This window comes from Pleurodeles waltl, chromosome 1_1 (assembly GCF_031143425.1).
Source record: "Pleurodeles waltl isolate 20211129_DDA chromosome 1_1, aPleWal1.hap1.20221129, whole genome shotgun sequence".
NCBI lineage: Eukaryota > Metazoa > Chordata > Amphibia > Caudata > Salamandridae > Pleurodeles > Pleurodeles waltl.
The window spans coordinates 517,720,500-517,737,110 of record NC_090436.1 but is presented as its reverse complement, the minus strand read 5'-3'; the positions used below and the strand labels follow the sequence as shown (position 1 = coordinate 517,737,110).

The window sequence follows — 16,611 nt, the reverse complement described above, 5'->3', positions numbered from 1 at the left end:
CAGAGCCCAGAGCCTGAAATGCTCGGTGTTGGGCTGCCTGGCCAGAATGAATGCCCTCCAGGTAGGCATTTTTTGTTGCAAATGCCTCTCTACACCCTGGATGGCATTCAGAATGGTAGACTGCATAACAGTGAGGGATCTCAGGAGGTCAATAGCCTCCTCACTGAGGGCAGCAGGGCTGACTGGGGCAGGGCCTGAGGTGCCTGGGGCGAAGTAGATGCCCACCCTCCTGGGTGAGCAGCCAAGGGACACATGCTGAGGGGCTGCTGGGAGGGCGGCGCTGGTGGGGGGATGCCGGCTGTACCTGTTGATGGGGGGGGCACAGAGGGGCCTGCCACCGCAAGGGAGCTCCCATCAGAGGAGGAGTCCCTGATGTCACCTCCTGTCCCCGCCGGAGAGTTCCCCTTGCCCTCCGTCCCACTGGTGTCTTCAGACTCCGTTGTCTCGCCCTCCAGGGCCATGTGGGATGCAGCTCTCTCCTGCTCCAGTGGCACTGCTCTTCCGCCTGTTGATGCTAATGCACACAAGAACAGGGAGACCACAAAAAGTGGGGGGGAAGACAGAAGAAAGACATGTTCAGTGCATGCAATACCGCTACCGTTGGCAGACACTACAGCAACAGCAGCCCTCTGCACTACGCCATGCCCTTAGAGTTCCGTAATTAATCAATGGGACATGGGGTACATGGCCTATGCCCGATTGCTGCACACATGGAAGTCACAGGAGCCTGACTAGGAGTAGACGGCTCTTACCACTGGTGGGGTTGGGGTGCCACATAGCCTGCCTCATGAAGGGACCTTGTCTACAAAACTCGCCCTGGCCTAGGGGAACCCACAGCCCACCTCCCCCACCCAGACACCTCGTAATGCGCGCAGAGTTAGATGGAAGTGAATGTACTCACCCCCTTGTGGCTGCTGTGATGCCCTCAAGCGCCCATCCAACTCCGGATACGCCACAGCCAGGATCCGGAACATCAGGGGGGTCATGGTGCGACGGGCACCCCTCCCACGTTGGGAGGCCATCCCCAGCTGGGCCTCCGCCGTCTTCTTGCTCCAGCGGTGAATGTCCTCCCATCTTTTACGTCAGTGGGTGCTCCGTCTCTGGTGGACCCCCAGGTTCCGGACATCCTTGGCGATGGCACGCCAAATATCCTTCTTCTGGTGGGTGCTGACCTAGAGGAATAGTACAGGGGAAAAGGATAATCTTTAACCGTCCGGACTGTCACAGCCATTGACCCACGCTCCCACCCTTGCCCTGATGCACATACACTCACCGTCCGCTCATGCAGGCCTCAGTCCCTCCCCCGTATCTTCCATCCACACCACTCCAAACAGGCATTGCCCATACAGCATGCTCACAGTGTACTCACCTGTTTGTCTGGAGGACCGTACAGTAGAGTGTATTGGGGAGGACCCCATCCACTAACTTCTCCAACTCCTCCGAAGTGAAGGCAGTGGCCCTTTCCCCAGACACATGAGCCATTGTCGCTTCCAGACTGAGGTCACAGCAGCACTTGCAGTGTAGGTCCTCTCCTGTCGAAGGTCAGGTATCAAGTTAGTGAACAAAGAGAAAATGGCGGTCACATTCGCGGCGGTGCGTACCGCCTACCGCGAAGGTGTACAACGCCAGCGCAGCTCCCTCATATCCCCTTGTCCCACATTACAGGTTAGGCAGCCGCCATTTCAGGGGGCCACATGGCATTAATTTTAAATGTGTCACACCTATCTAGGCCTTGCATACACACAGTGACAGGCACATTGAGGATTGACAAATGTGTGCAATAAAATCTTTTTTTAATACCTCAGTGTTGGCTGACTCTGTGCTCGCTGTTCTTGTCCATAGGGCACGTCCGCTGGGGCAGGTGAGGAGATGGCGGCATCCTCCGGTGTACAGACCGCTGGTGGACCTGTCGACAATGGAAAGCAGACACATCATTATCACTTACAGACTTGATCATGCCACAATCCAGGAAATGTGTGCCCAGTTGGAGCCAGACCTGATTTCAGCTATCTGCCCTCCCACAGGAATCCCCCCTCTAGTGCAGGTCCTGTCAGTACTCCATTTCCTGGCAAGTGGGTCTTTTCAAACAACAGTGGCCATTGCATCAGGGATGTCCCAGCCTATGTTCTCAAACGTGTTGTCCAGAGTGTTGTCTGCCCTGCTGAAACACATGCGCAGCTACATCGTTTTCTCTTAGGTGGAGGATTTGCCCACAGTCAAAGGTGACTTCTATGCCCTGGGACATATCCCCAACATCATAGGTGCCATTGATGAGACACATGTGGCATTGGTACCCTCCCCCCGCAGGAGTGAACAGGTGTTCAGAAACCGGATGAGCTACCATTCGATGAATGTGCAGATGGTGTGTTTGGCCGACCAGTACATATCCCATGTGAATGCCAAGTTTCCAGGCTCAGTCCATGACGCTTACATTTTGAGGAATAGCAGCATCCCTTATGTGATGGGGCAACTCCAGAGGCACCGTGTGTGGCTAATAGGTGAGGACAAGGACCCTATACCTTGTGAATGATTGTCTGGGGTTGTCCCTAAGGGTTAGTGTGTGTCTAACAGTTGTCCCTCTACATTTGCAGGTGACTCTGGGTACCCCAACCAGTCATGGCTACTGACCCCAGTGAGAAATCCCAGGACAAGGGCAGAGGAATGCTACAATGAGGCACATGGGCGAACTAGGAGAGTGATCGAAAGGACCTTCGGCCTCCTGAAGGCCAGATTCCGGTGCCTCCATATGACAGGTGGTTCTCTCTACTACTCACCAAAGAAGGTGTGCCAGATCATTGTGGCCTGCTGTATGCTGCACAACCTGGCTTTGCGACGACAGGTGCCTTTTCTGCAGGGGGATGGTCCAGAAGGAGGTCTTGTGGCAGCTGTGGAGCCTGTGGACAGTGAAGAAGAGGAGGCAGAATAAGAGGATATCGACAACAGAAACAACGTTATCCAGCAATACTTCCAGTGAGACACAGGTAAGAAGACATCACTGCCTCCTACATTTCATACAATTGTTAGACCTATCATATGTCTGTCACTTTCACCCAGTGTATGGACCCTGACATGTCACTTTGCATTTCCATTTCACAGATGTAGGTCCCACTGTGTGACCTCTCCTATATTTCCTCATGGACTAGAGCTGTGTGACATAAGTGTGTTGACAATACAATCGACATTGCTATTTTCCTTAGTTATAGCAAATACACATTTGTGAAAGCACAGACTGACTCCATATTGTTTTGTGATTCAAGAGTGTTTATTTAAGTGCAAAATAGTGGAGGGGGTTGTAAAATGGTCAGGGGTGATGGTAGAGGAATGTCCATGGCAGAGTCCAGTTATTTGTCTCACAGGTGCATTGTCCAAAGGGCCATAGGAAGTGGAGCTAGGGCAGTTAAGGATGGAGAGGGTGACGAAGTGGGACAGAAGGATGACATTCAGGGTGGTCTCATTTCTTGGCGGGGGTCTTGGCATTGTTCTCTGTCTTTGTCCTGGATCTCAGGGACCGTTTGCGGGGGGGTTCTCCATCTGCAGTGGGTGGGGTGCTGGGGTCGTGGTCCTGTAGCAGTGCCTCCTGTCCACTAGCGCCGGCGGAGGTGGTGGGCTGTTCATCATCGAGGCTAGTGTCAGGGGACCCTTGTTGTGCCACAGTGTCCCTCCTGGTGTTCACAAGGTCCTTCAGCACCCCTACAATGGTGACCAGGGTGGTGTTGATGGACTTGAGTTCCTCCCTGATCCCCAAATACTGTTCCTCCTGCAGCTGCAGGGTCTCCTGAAACTTGGCCAGTACCGTTGCCATCGTCTCCTGGGAATGATGGTACGCTCCCATGATGTTGGAGAGGGCCTCGTGGAGAGTGGGTTCCCTGGGCCTTTCCTCCCCCTGTCACACAGCAGTCCTCCCAGTTCCCCGGTTTTCCTGTTCCTCTGTCCCCTGAACCGTGTGCCCACTGCCACTGCCGCCAGGTCCCTGATGTTCTTGGGTTGGTGGGTTTGCCTGGGTTCCCTGTAGTGGTGGACACACTGCTGCTTGACGTGTCCTGGGGACAGAGGTATGGGCCCACTGGGTGGGTGCTGTGCTGGTGTTTCCTGAGGGGGGAGGCTCTGTGGTGGCATGTGCCAGTGTGTGGGGAACCAACTGTCCTGAGGTCCCAGATGGGCTGGGCTGGTCATCTTGATGCAGTTAGACAGAGCTGCTGTCATCACTGTGGCCCTCTCCTGTGGGGGATGTGGACATGTCTGGAACCTCCTGTCCGGTGACGTTGGGTAGGGGTCCTGCAGGGGTGGAAAGGCATGATTATTGCATCTGTGTGTGCCATTGTGTGCAATGGGTGGGTGACCCTGTACCCCAGTGCTTACATTCTTGTCTATGACCTTGTGTGATATTTGGTTTGGGGATCTGTGTGGGTATCTGTAGCGGACATGCTTTGGTGATGGGTGTCCATGCTTTGGTGTTGAATGCAGGGCTTGGTATTGGGATGTGTGGGTTGTGATAGTGGGACATATGTGAGGTGATGGAGTGATGGGGGTGAGGGTGGGGTATGTGATAGCATGCAGGTAGGGTGGGGGATGTAATGGTTAAGATTTGACTTACCAGAGTCCATTCCTCCTGCTACTCCTGCGAGGCCCTCAGGATGCAGTATAGCCAAGACCTGCTCCTCCCATGTTGTTAGTTGTGGGGGAGGAGGTGGGAGTCTGCCGCCAGTCCTCTGAACTGCAATCTGGTGTCTTGAGACCACGGAACGCACCTTCCCCCGTAGGTCGTTCCACCTCTTTCTGATGTCATCCCTAGTTCTTGGATGCTGCCTCACTGCGTTGACCCTGTCTACGATTCTGCGCCATAGCTCCATCTTCCCAGCTATGAAGGTGTGCTGCACCTGTGATCCGAATAGCTGTGGCTCTACCCAGACGATTTCCTCCACCATGACCCTGAGCTCCTCCTCAGAGAACCTGGGGTGTCTTTGCGGTGCCATGGTGTGGTGTGGGTGATGTGTGTGGTGGTGTGTGTTGTGATGTGTGAGGGGATGTGTTTGTGTGTGTTGTGTGAGGTGCGTGGATGTTGTGTGAGTGATGGTGTTGTGTGCCTGTGGATGCTAGTTTGTTGATGGTGGTGTATCTCTCTGTGCTTCTTTCTCAATTTTCGTCATAGGGGTTTGTGGGTGATGTGGGTGTGTGTTTTATATTGTATTGGGTGTGTGGGAGTGGTGTGTGTATGTGTATCAGGTGTGTGTATTTCGAATTGTCCAATGTGGTTGTGTTTTGTAAATGTGTGTGTATTTTGAGCGCGGCGGTGTGTACCGCCAATGGAATACCGCGGTTGAAAGACCGCCGCGTGGATTCGTGGGTCGTGATAGTGTGGGCGTATTCCCACTTGAAGGTGGAGGTTTTGTTATCGCCAGTTTATCACTGACCTTTGGTGTGGCGGACTTGTGTGGGTGTCTGGATTTTAACGTATTCCGGCCTGTGGGTCGTAATAGCTGTAGCGGATTTCCGTCGGCGCAGCAGTGTGTTGGCGGTCTTCTGCACGGCGGTGAGCAGGATTTACCACCAATGTTGTAATGAAGGCTATAGTGACATTAAAGGGGCTCTAAAAGGGCGCAAGAAAAGTGGCGCTGCAATGGGTGCAGCGCCACTTTTCTTAAATTTGGCCCTAAGTTTTTTGATTCAGCTCTTCATGTTCCTGACAGCTGGGATGATTGTTACAGCAGATCTTTCAGTGCTGCCTTTTTAGGAGAGAAAACTGACATTTTCCCCAAAAAAACTCAAAATGTAGCTATTCTCCAGGGGAATCCACAGACCCTGGTTACGTGTGGAAACCACAAGAAGTTGGAAAAAAGAACTCAGATATGGAAGGACACTTCAAGCTGAACAAAAGTTATGGAGCCCTGAGCACGAACTACACCAAATAGCCAAAAAAGAGCTCGGCACTCAAGAGGGTAGGGGAATAGCCCCAGCAGTTAAAGGGTTAAAGAAGATGACATCTTACATCTTGTAACATTTTAAAAAGCATTTCAGAAAGTTATTGAAGACCAAGTTGGCCACCTTTTCACTTGTGGTTTGAAAAGCAGGCCAGTGAGCCAGCCTAATCTCGGGATAGGTTTTTCTCTTTAAGAAGGGTATTCAACTAGCACTGTGCATTGTACTTCAAATGGGCTTTCTCTGCAAATCGTCAAAATATAATTTTCATGTACACAATTTTCTCATAGGTTTTGAGAATTATTTTAAATATATGCGACTGTGAAAAATACACCTACAATCGCAATCAATTATATTGTAAAAGGCCACTAAAAAGTCTCATAAAAGGTGTACATTATGTGCTGCTAGAGATGCAAACATCCTAAAAGGTAACGGTATTCTTACCGATTCTTCGATGACTACTAATCTAGATCATAATCTATTGTTTTAGCCCCAGGAAAGCCCAAGGCCAAAACAATGCGAGGACAACTAAAGATGACCATAAAACTGTAACTATTCAGCCATCCCTCTTTAGAAACCTGCACCATAAACACACATTTGCGGCTATTTGGAGTTTACAGTCAGTGAAATAAAATAAAATATCTAAAAATAAGATTGCCAAAAATGATTGCAACCATAAAGTTTAAGCGCCATCAGTTTGGATTTTATACAGACATATGCACAATGTCGTGAAACTGTGGGTTCGATTTAACCACTTTTAGTGCATTTATGTTCCTGCTTAACAGCAATTGCTAAGAACCACAAAATGGAATTTACAGAAGTGAATAAAAAGTGCAATTACCAACTAGACTTGGGAGATTCCAGTCAGTAAATCTGGCTGTGAAACCACATTCTGCTATAAAAACGTATTAGCAGCAAATCTAGCCCTTTACTACCATTTTACAGCATAAAGAGTAGGGATCTATTTTTGAAGAGCTGCGCATTTTTTCCCATACAGTACAATGTAAATATCCATTTCCGAGCTCTAGAAAATCTGCACCTTTGCACAGTAAAACTTACTTTGTAGATCATTATTTGTATGTGTGCCTTACTAAGGTTTCAAGCATCATGCTGTCTATCCAAAATTAAATTGTGTTTTTATCATATGCCAATAAATAGACTGGTACATGTCACAAAGGCTTCAAAGATCCACAGGCAAAGACCAAACAACTGGATCAAAAATAAGTGATTAAGTGGGGCGATGTGCCTATAATGTCAATGTTTAGTTGGGGTGTTAACTTGAAGACTTAGGGGGTCATTCCGACCTCGGCGGTCTTTTCTCCAGACCGCCGAGGCCGGGGGAGACAGAATACCGCCATTGCCGGCGGTATTCATGCCTCCCTATTCCGACATTTCCGCTGGGCCAGCGGAAATGGCACATCAACATTGCCGCTGGCTCGTAATAGAGCCGGCGGCAATGTTGATGTGCAGCGGGTGCAGTAGCACCCATCGCGCATTTCACTGCCCGAAATTCGGGCAGTGAAATGCGCGATGGGGCTATGCCTGGGGGCCCCTGCACTGCCCATGCCAAGTGCATGGGCAGTGCAGGGGCCCCCATGGGCACCCCCAGCCCCCTTACCGCCAGCCTTTCAATGGCGGTGTTTACTGCCACGGACAGGCTGGCGGTCGGGGATTATGCCCGCCAGGCGGAAGCCTGGCGGGAAAGTGGAGGGGCCGGCGGTATGACCGTGGCTTTTCCGCCACGGTCAGAATTGCTGGCGGAACACCGCCAGCCTTTTGACGGTGTTACCGCCAACATACCGCTGGCCGCCAGGGTCGGAATGACCCCCTTAGTCTAAAGAGATACAGGGCCCCATTACGACTCCGGCTGGCCTTTTCTAGGACCGCCGAAGGCGCTGCAATCAAAAGACTGCCAGTCCTGGAGGTCTTTTGCCTGCCATATTAGGAGTATTCCACTGGACCAGTGGGCAAAAAGAGAGTTTACACTATCTGGCCCAGCGGAACACTCACCGCAACATTGAATTGAGCCGGTGGCAATGTTGTGGTGCGTCGGGGGCGTCAACACCCATCGCGCATTTCACTGCCCGTAATTCTGGCAGGGAAATGCACAATGGGCTGTGCATGGGGGCCCCTGCACTGCCCATGCCAAGTGCCTGGGCCCTCAGGGGCCCCCTGATGCCCCCATTCCATCAGTCTTTCCATGGCAGGAAAGGCTGGCGGATGGGGACTCGTAATCCCCAGGGCAGAGCTGCTTGGAGCGCTGCGCTGGCGGATACAACCGCCGGGACCGCCAGGCTGCAAGTCTCTCTATAAAAATGGCACCTCACTTGTGTGGGTGGGCCTAGTGCATGCGACATGGAACGCCTCCCAAAAAAACATGGACACATCACATTTTCACATTGAAATCTGATGTGTTTTTTGGAAAGCGTCTAGCTGTGGATTTTGACCTCTAGCTTTTCCGGCAACTAAGGAAACCTAGCAACCCTGGGCATTTCTGAAAACTAGACACCTAGGGGAACCCAGGATGGGATAACTGGTGGCACTCTCACCAGTTTCTGTTACCCAGAATCCTTTACAAACCTCAACATTTGTCAAAAAAACACTTTTCCCTCGTATTTCGGTGCTGCACAGTTCTGGAATCTGAGGGGAGCCACAAACATCCTTCTACCCAGCATTCCCCCACATCTCCTGATAAAAATGGTACCTCACTTGTGTGGGTAGGCCTAGTGCCTGCATCAGGAAATGCCCCAAAACACTACATGAACACATCAAAATTATCAATTACAAAACTACCTGTTTTTGCAGTGGGGGGCACCTGAGTTTTTGGTCCTGGGCTCAGCAGCCATCTAGGGAAAACTACCAAACCTAGACATTTCTGGAAACTAGACACCCGAGGGGATCCAGGAAGGTATGACTTGCGTGGATCCCCCAGTGTTTTCTTACCCAGAATCCTCAGCAAACCTCAAATTTAGCTAAAAAATCACATTTTCCCCAAATTTCTGTGTGGGGTCACTGCACCGGAACAGATTTCCTACTACTCAATGTTCCCCTCAGCCTCTGGATAAAAATGATACCTCACTTGTGTAGGTGGGCCAAGTGCCTATGATAGGGAAGAGCCAAAACATGTTGAAATTGAGCGGGAACCAAAGCGGGTCCAATAGGACAGTTTGAGAAAAAAACATTTTTAGGCTGACAAGTGGGGCAGAACTTTTATCGTTATAGATGCGACAATGCTGAGTGTTAGGAATTTTGTGGATTCCTGCAGATTCCGGAAGGTTCCATGACAAAAATGTGGGGAAAATGTGTGATTTCAAGCAAAGTTGGAGGTTTGCAGGGCATTGTGGGTAAGAAAATGGCTTTGAGTGCATGTGAAGCACACCACCCTGGACTCACCCAGATGTTTAGTTTTCAGATGTGTCTAGGTCTTGTAGATTTTTCTAGATGGCAGTGTCCCAAAGTCTAGAAAGTGCACCCATCACTATTCCAAATGGGACGATTTTGAGAGTTAGCAAGCTCTCATGACCCAAATGTAAAACCAAAGCCCAAAATAATCAAATGTCCTCTTGCTTGCCATTAGGATAAGATCTTTTAGTGTGTGGGGGGGGAGAGCTGAAAGACTGCTACCCCCTTCAGCTAGGGTGAGGGTATAACCATGCCCAAATTGGTTGGTAGCCACCAACCCACAATATATATATTTTTTTAATTCCCTGGCATCTAGTAGGCTTCCTGCCCCTCCACGGAGTGGATCAGGGGTAATTGCCCGATCTGCCCATCAGTGGGCAGAATAACTTTGTCTCCATCTATTCGGGGTGGGGGTATGGCCATACTCCCACCCTCTTTTTAAAAAGAAATCTTCCCCAGTGTCTAGTGGGCTTTCTGCCTCCCTTGGGGGCAGATGTGTCTTACAAAAATGGGCCAATCTGCTCTCAAAGTGGGCTGAAATGGCTTCAGGAATGTGCCCCCATGGGGAGCGACCCTTGACCAAGGGGATGCCCCCCAAACAAAACACACACACACACCAATCCGTGGTGCCTAAGTGGTTTCTGTCCCCCTTCGGGGCAGATTGGCCTAACAAAATAAAAAGGCCTTACAAAAAACGCCCCCCAGGGGAGCGACCCTTGCCCAAAGCTCCTTGGTGTCTAGTGGCTTTCCTGCAGCACGAGTGATCTCTTAGTAGTGATTTATCATCACAATTCAATTCAATTCAGTCACATTCAAAAAGGAAACGATAAACGTAAAATGTTGAAGATGAAAGCCTCACCAACCTGCACTATTTGCCATAAACAGAGTTTGAATTCTAGGCATACTTATGATATACCCAATACTCTACCAAACACTGAACTTAAAATGATGATGATGTTGATGAGTTAGTGTAGAACTAACAGCAATACAAAATACTGGAAAGTAATTCTGCATTGCCTCCACATCCCTCCTTCTTATCAATGTCTTTACTAAAGAGGTATACCAAAGGAGAAGCTTCAGTGCCAAACCTAAATCAGTCATAAGGAGCCGCAGATGCTGACGAGACCAAATAACCTAACTTAAACCCAGAAGTGAGTAAAGCCCAAAGGGCTCTAAAACCAAATGTTCTGCTACATGGCCCCAGCCCTGCCTTGAGCAGCCATTCACAAAGGTAAATATATAAGGCAAGGTATCAGCTGTGTCAGAGAAAACAATCTCAATGAACACTGGCATTTCAACAGTTATCACATGCTATGTCATTGGATCACCACTGCTATAGATACACCAGTCACGGAGAATGTTTGAGTAAGAGAAGAATGACAAATCAGTAGTCAAAGGTCACTTCTGTTGGCCACCAGCCCATGTTTGCCCCGCCACTCAAAGGGCAAACAAGCTACCATATTATCTATGGGGACAAGACCAATCCTCAAAATGAACAAATAAAACATGACAGGCAAGGCTATTATGTCTATTTAAGCTAATAGAATTCGTAGAGGAAAGGTAAGAGAGAATAGTATCCTGGAAACCATACCATTAAAGGCAACCCCATGTCTAAAACCCAGGAATGGATGAAGTCCCACATATCCAAGTGGACTTAATAACAACAAACAAACAAGTCCCAAAATATCTGTATGTTCAGTAATAAAATCTCCTGGCAAAGGGTAATTTTGCGAAAAGGATATTTATTTGATAAAGCGTAGTTGTTTAATGGCCTTTGTTGGTATGAAAGGATGTGACAGCTGTACCTCAAACAAGGAGTTAATGAAAGATGACATATATGAGCAATTAAAAACTGCATGTCAAATGGATTATAGGTAGGGGAGGGCAAAGAATTCTGCTCTGTGTGGAGTTCTGAAAAATTCCATGAAGTGATGCGGAGCAGAGCTTTTTCTTTTCTTTGCCAATGTTAAGTTGGCAAGCGCGACTGAGAGAAATCACTAAGTTGGCGAGTGCGAATAAGATTTCTGAGCATGAGCGGCTGGCCGTGACCGCTCACGATGAGAAAGCTGCCACATTGAGGAAGCTGTCGCTCGAGAAGAAAATCTACTCGAGCGGCAAAAAGAAGTTAACGCCATGTGGAACTCCTCGTGATGCCATTCGCGCTGCATGGGAGAAACTCATGGTGCTGAAAATCAGCATGAACAGCGTGACTTACAAAAACTCTGCCACTCACGGAACACTGCATAGCTCAGCTGACTTTTTTCGTCACTACATGGAGTACCACGTAGCAGAACTCTGCGAACTCCACCCACGCCTAATTATAGTTACACATCCTACAGCATTTGGAAGACCCAAACTTGATCCCCTCACATGCTTTAACGAAGAATAGCCAGACATTGGCAAACCCAACCTAAAAGAACTACAAGAAGTATGGATCCCATAGGAAAGATAATGATGCAGATCTAAACACCCTGAATTGCAGGATTCCCAGCTGGACTCTGCAACTCAAATGCCAAGTGACACCTTCTGCAGCCCAATTGACTGAATCACCTAAGAGTCAGAACAAATGGAACTCAAGTCCTCCTAACGAAGGCAGGAAGAGGAATCACCCATACTGTACAGGAGGTGACCATCTCCTGGGTGCAGGGGCTGAACAGTGCCTGCCAAAAGATGAGTTTGATTCAACTCCACTGCAACTGCAGCCATATTTTCTTTCTCCTGGGGAAATGATGAACAATGCTCAGCCAAGAAGATCCAGGGCAGAAAAAAGACACAGAACACTTGCAGGTGTTTGATAAAGAAGCAGTCAGGTGCAACCAATATCTTGATGATATCTATTATAGTCTAGCTAGACCTGTGAGGGAAAAAGTAAAATATCCACTGAAGAAGAGAAGTTGTGCACTGTGAAATGTTTACACACTTTGTTGACAACACCCAACACGCTGTTGGGGAAGAGGCATGCATAGCCCATGTGGCCTAAGATGGGACAAACAATTATGCTTGCAAGAGAAGCAATGCCACAATGGGAGTCATAATTAGTGAAAAGGATGAGTGTGTAGACAGTGGAGGACATATTTATGAGAGGCTTTCGCCACCATTGCTTCACTTTTAGTGATGAAATAGTGTTGCAAACCTCTCAACAATATCTATAAGGCTACGCAAGGCAACTTCGCATGGCTTTGAATGGCCTCATATTAAAGTAAGGCAAGGTAGCACAAATCACTGTATTGCCTTACTCTTTCCCGGGAGGTGTTCCATGGGCGCTGTTGTGCGTTTTCCCATACACACTCATGGATTTTGACACATCCCCAGATTTATGAGTACCTGTAAACCTGGGGATGTGTCAAAATCTTACTCCTCCAGAGGGTTGGTGCATCAAGGAGAAATATCTTAATTTCTCTTCATTTTATTTTCTTTCTATGCATGCTGCATTCTTCACACAGAGTCTCCTGTCACCACCCCCAGTTCACACTTAGACCACTTCAGCGGCCTTAAGGAGAGGTCATTAATTTGACCTGGCCGAGGACAACACCAAGCAATCTACGTTACCAAGAGATGCAAAACGTGATGTCCTAATGTGAGCATCCTGACTATTCTCTTTATCTTCCCAAAGACCATGCGTTTCCCATCTGTTCATAGTAGACAGGAAAGAACTCTATGCATGTGCTGGCTAATCGTGAATCATAAGTTACCTTACAGATTCTGCAAAATTTAAATATGTGAAAATAAATTGAACCAATACAGTATACACATAGGGGGTCATTACAACCTCGGCGGTCTGCATGGCAGACCGCCGAGGTTGCGGGCGCCAGAATACCGCCATTGCTGGCGGTATGGCTGGCTCCCTATTTTGACATTTCCGCTGGGCCAGCGGACGGTAACAGAGTTACCGTCTGCTGGCCCAGCGGAAAAGTCACATCAACATTGCCACCGGCTCGTAATTGAGCCGGCGGCAATGCTGATGTGCAGCGGGTGCAGTAGCACCCGTTGCGAAATGCGCGACGGGGCTCTGCCTGGGGGCCCCTGCACTGCCCATGCCAAGTGCATGGGCAGTGCAGGCGCCCTCAGGGGCCCCCTGAGTCCCTTACCGCCAGCCTCTTCCTGCCGGTGCAAACCGCCAGAAACAGGCTGGTGGTAGGGGAGTCATAATCCCCAGGGCAGCGCTGCTTGCAGCGCTGCCCTGGCGGATTATCACCGCTGGGGCTAAAATGGCGGTATACCGCCGGCCCCGGCGGTGCGACCGCAGCCCTACCGCCGCGGTCCAAATACGCTGGGAGGCACCGCCAGCCTGTTGGCGGTGCTCCCGACGTTTTGGCCCTAGCGGTCAAAGACCGCCAGGGTCATAATGACCCCCATAATGTCTGTAAGCACCTCCTTCGTGGAATCATTTTGCAAAAGAAATCTTGTTACAGTCAAATACTTCAAATCAAAGTTAGTATGTTTTCCAGTCATGTAGTTTGGACTGACAATACATATTTCATTACCATAAGCAATCATAGACAAACTTACATCAGTAAACATCCACATACCAAATCGACAGCTCCGCTCCACCCACCTCGCCCTCGCTACAGTCCCCGCATCCAACGCACCACCTCGGGCAGCAGATCCTTCTCCCACCTCGCCACCAAGACCTGGAACTCCCTCCCCACCAACCTACGCAAGACCCAGGACCTCCTAACCTTCAGAAAGCACCTTAAAGCATGGCTTTTTGAGCAGTAACCTGCACCCCCATCCCCTCCTCCCAGCGCCTTGAGACCCTACCGGGTGAGTAGCGTGCTTAAGAAATTATTTGATTGATTGATTGATTGAGTATCTAAAACAAGTGTGATTTCTGTTAGTGATAAAAAAGGAGTAGCATTCCAAAACCTCAATAAGAGAGAAAGACAAGTCAGCGAAGCATACAGACACTAAAAACAGATCTTGCAGAGAAGACACAATAGTAGGAACACAGATATGAATATACAAAGTTTAATAGGGACATTGAACATTGTAATATGATTGCTCCAATGTAAACTTTGTAAACATTCCACCTACTTTGAAGATCTTAAAGCATTGTTACATATCAGTGACAACTGAGGGGGTCATTCTGACCCTGGCGGCCGGTGACCGCCAGGGTCACCGACCACGGGAGCACCGCCAACAGGCTGGCGGTGCTCCCAAGGGCATTCTGACCGCGGCGGTTCAGCCGCGGCCAGAAAGGGTAAACCGGCGGTCTCCCGCTGGTTTACCACTGCCCTCCAGAATCCTCCATGGCGGCAGGTCTCCCGCCAGGAACAGGATGGCGGTAGGGGGTGCCGCGGGGCCCCTGGGGGCCCCTGCAGTGCCCATGCCAATGGCATGGGCACTGCAGGGGCCCCCGTAAGAGGGCCCCACAAAGTATTTCAGTGTCTGCAAAGCAGACACTGAAATACGCGACGGGTGCAACTGCACCCGTCGCACCTTCCCACTACGCCGGCTCAATTCTGACTCGGCGTCCTCGTGGGAAGGTAGATTTGCCCTGGGCTGGCGGGCGGCCTTTTGGCGGCCGCCCGCCAGCCCAGGGCAAATCTCAAAATACCCTCAGCGGTCTTGCGACCGCGGAGCGGTATTTTGACGGGGGAACATTGGCGGGCGGCCTCCGCCGCCCGCCAATGTTAGAATCACCCCCTGAGTCTCTATTTGGAGACCAAATGGTAGTTTTCACCAACACATTTGGCTGCCTGCGATTTCTCCTTAAACATCATGCTAGGAGTCAGGCAAAAAGCACACCAGATTTTCATAGATAGGGTGGAACTGATGACATAAAGTCAGAGTTCTAGGTTTTGAGTCACACACCATAAGTTAGGTGACTTTGCTGAAATGTCCATTGGCATCACTCCATTACTGAGAAGAAGTATACCGCAAACCAAATCATCATCATTCTACCAATGATCAGGCAACTCACACTGCAGATCTCTCCAAAAAACATATCTGTGCAACAATCCAATGACTTTGCTAGTGCACCAATAACTGACAGGCTAATACTCATGATTTTATTCTCTTAATCCTTCCTAGGACATGTCATCCTAACAAGGTGCCTGGGTTAGGTGGATGGGATCCTCCATCACAAAGGTACCAAATATTCTGTCTGCTATTTGGATATAGTACACTTGTAATACGGTGGACTGGATAGAATCATGTTTATGATATAATATTCTATCCATCAAAGTTTAAATCAGGCCCATTGCCTTTAATTTTGTTGATTACTCCAACATTTATACAAGACATCCTCAGCTGCTGTACAACAGAATTTGTCATGCATGGTCATGATGGTATTTAAAAAAAATACATCTCTAAGCTCAAACACAATATTTATCTCAATAGTATATTTAAAACACAAAACAAACTACATTCTGAAATTATTTTCTTTGATCGTTAAGTACAATTGTCAAAGGAAATATGTCCAAACCCCTGACCACCAAATGATACTTTCATCACATTCACTTAACATCAGGGAAAGATGTTTTCAATGAGTTCATGTATGGGTTCAGTGCCTTCATCCTCCTCACAGTCATCTTGCTGACGCATGTCACCAACATCAACCTGGAGAAACCCAGAATCAATTTTAGGTTCCTCCATTGGGCAGTACTGTGAAGCATACAGCGGAGCAGCACAATCTTGCAAACCTTCCCAGGAGAGTAGATGGGCCGGCCCTCTTTTCCCACTGTCTTCATCCAGGCACCAGAACCTGGCCTTTAGGATCCCAAAAACCCACTCAACAAGGCCCCTTGTTTGCCCCTATGACTCATTGAAGCAGACATCCCTTGGCGTTGTTGGGCTATTCAGAGGTATCAATAGCCAGGTATGACTCGGATACCCTGAGTCCACTGAACAAAATCATCACATAAGTAAATGTTAGTGAACTGATGTCTGTACACACAATCATTAAGTAGATGTGCCTTTCTTCATCATGCCTTAGTGAACTGATGTCTGAACACACAGTCATTAAGTTGATGTGTCCTCCATTTTGCCTGGGGCGAATGACAGGCATCTCTGCAAAATAAAAGTGCATTGTATAAATGATACAGTGTACATGTTCGATTGACATTTTATATATTTATAAAGTGAACAACATGTATTAACCCCTTGGGTGCCCAGTACGTAATGGTTATGTCCTCGGCCTCGGTGCTCGGATGTCGAAGACGTAACCAGGACCTGCACCCGGCTAATGGGGGGAGCTCTAGCGTTCCCCCGTGGGCCTCCCACCCCCCTCCCCTGGGCAGGTAGGAAGGGGAATCGCTTGCCCTTACACCCTGACCCCTCCCTAGCTTTCCC

The 16,611-nt window shown here is 49.0% G+C and overlaps 1 long non-coding RNA gene across 1 annotated transcript in view; it reads right to left on the bottom strand.

Annotated features, from left to right (window-relative positions):
• Positions 1–14,907: 14,907 nt before the first annotated feature.
• Positions 14,908–16,611, bottom strand: part of LOC138285419 (uncharacterized) — a 31,020-nt gene continuing 29,316 nt past the window's right edge. The window contains exon 3 of the long non-coding RNA XR_011201590.1: positions 14,908–16,329. This is a non-coding gene — a long non-coding RNA (uncharacterized lncRNA). The remainder of the gene's footprint in view (positions 16,330–16,611) is intronic.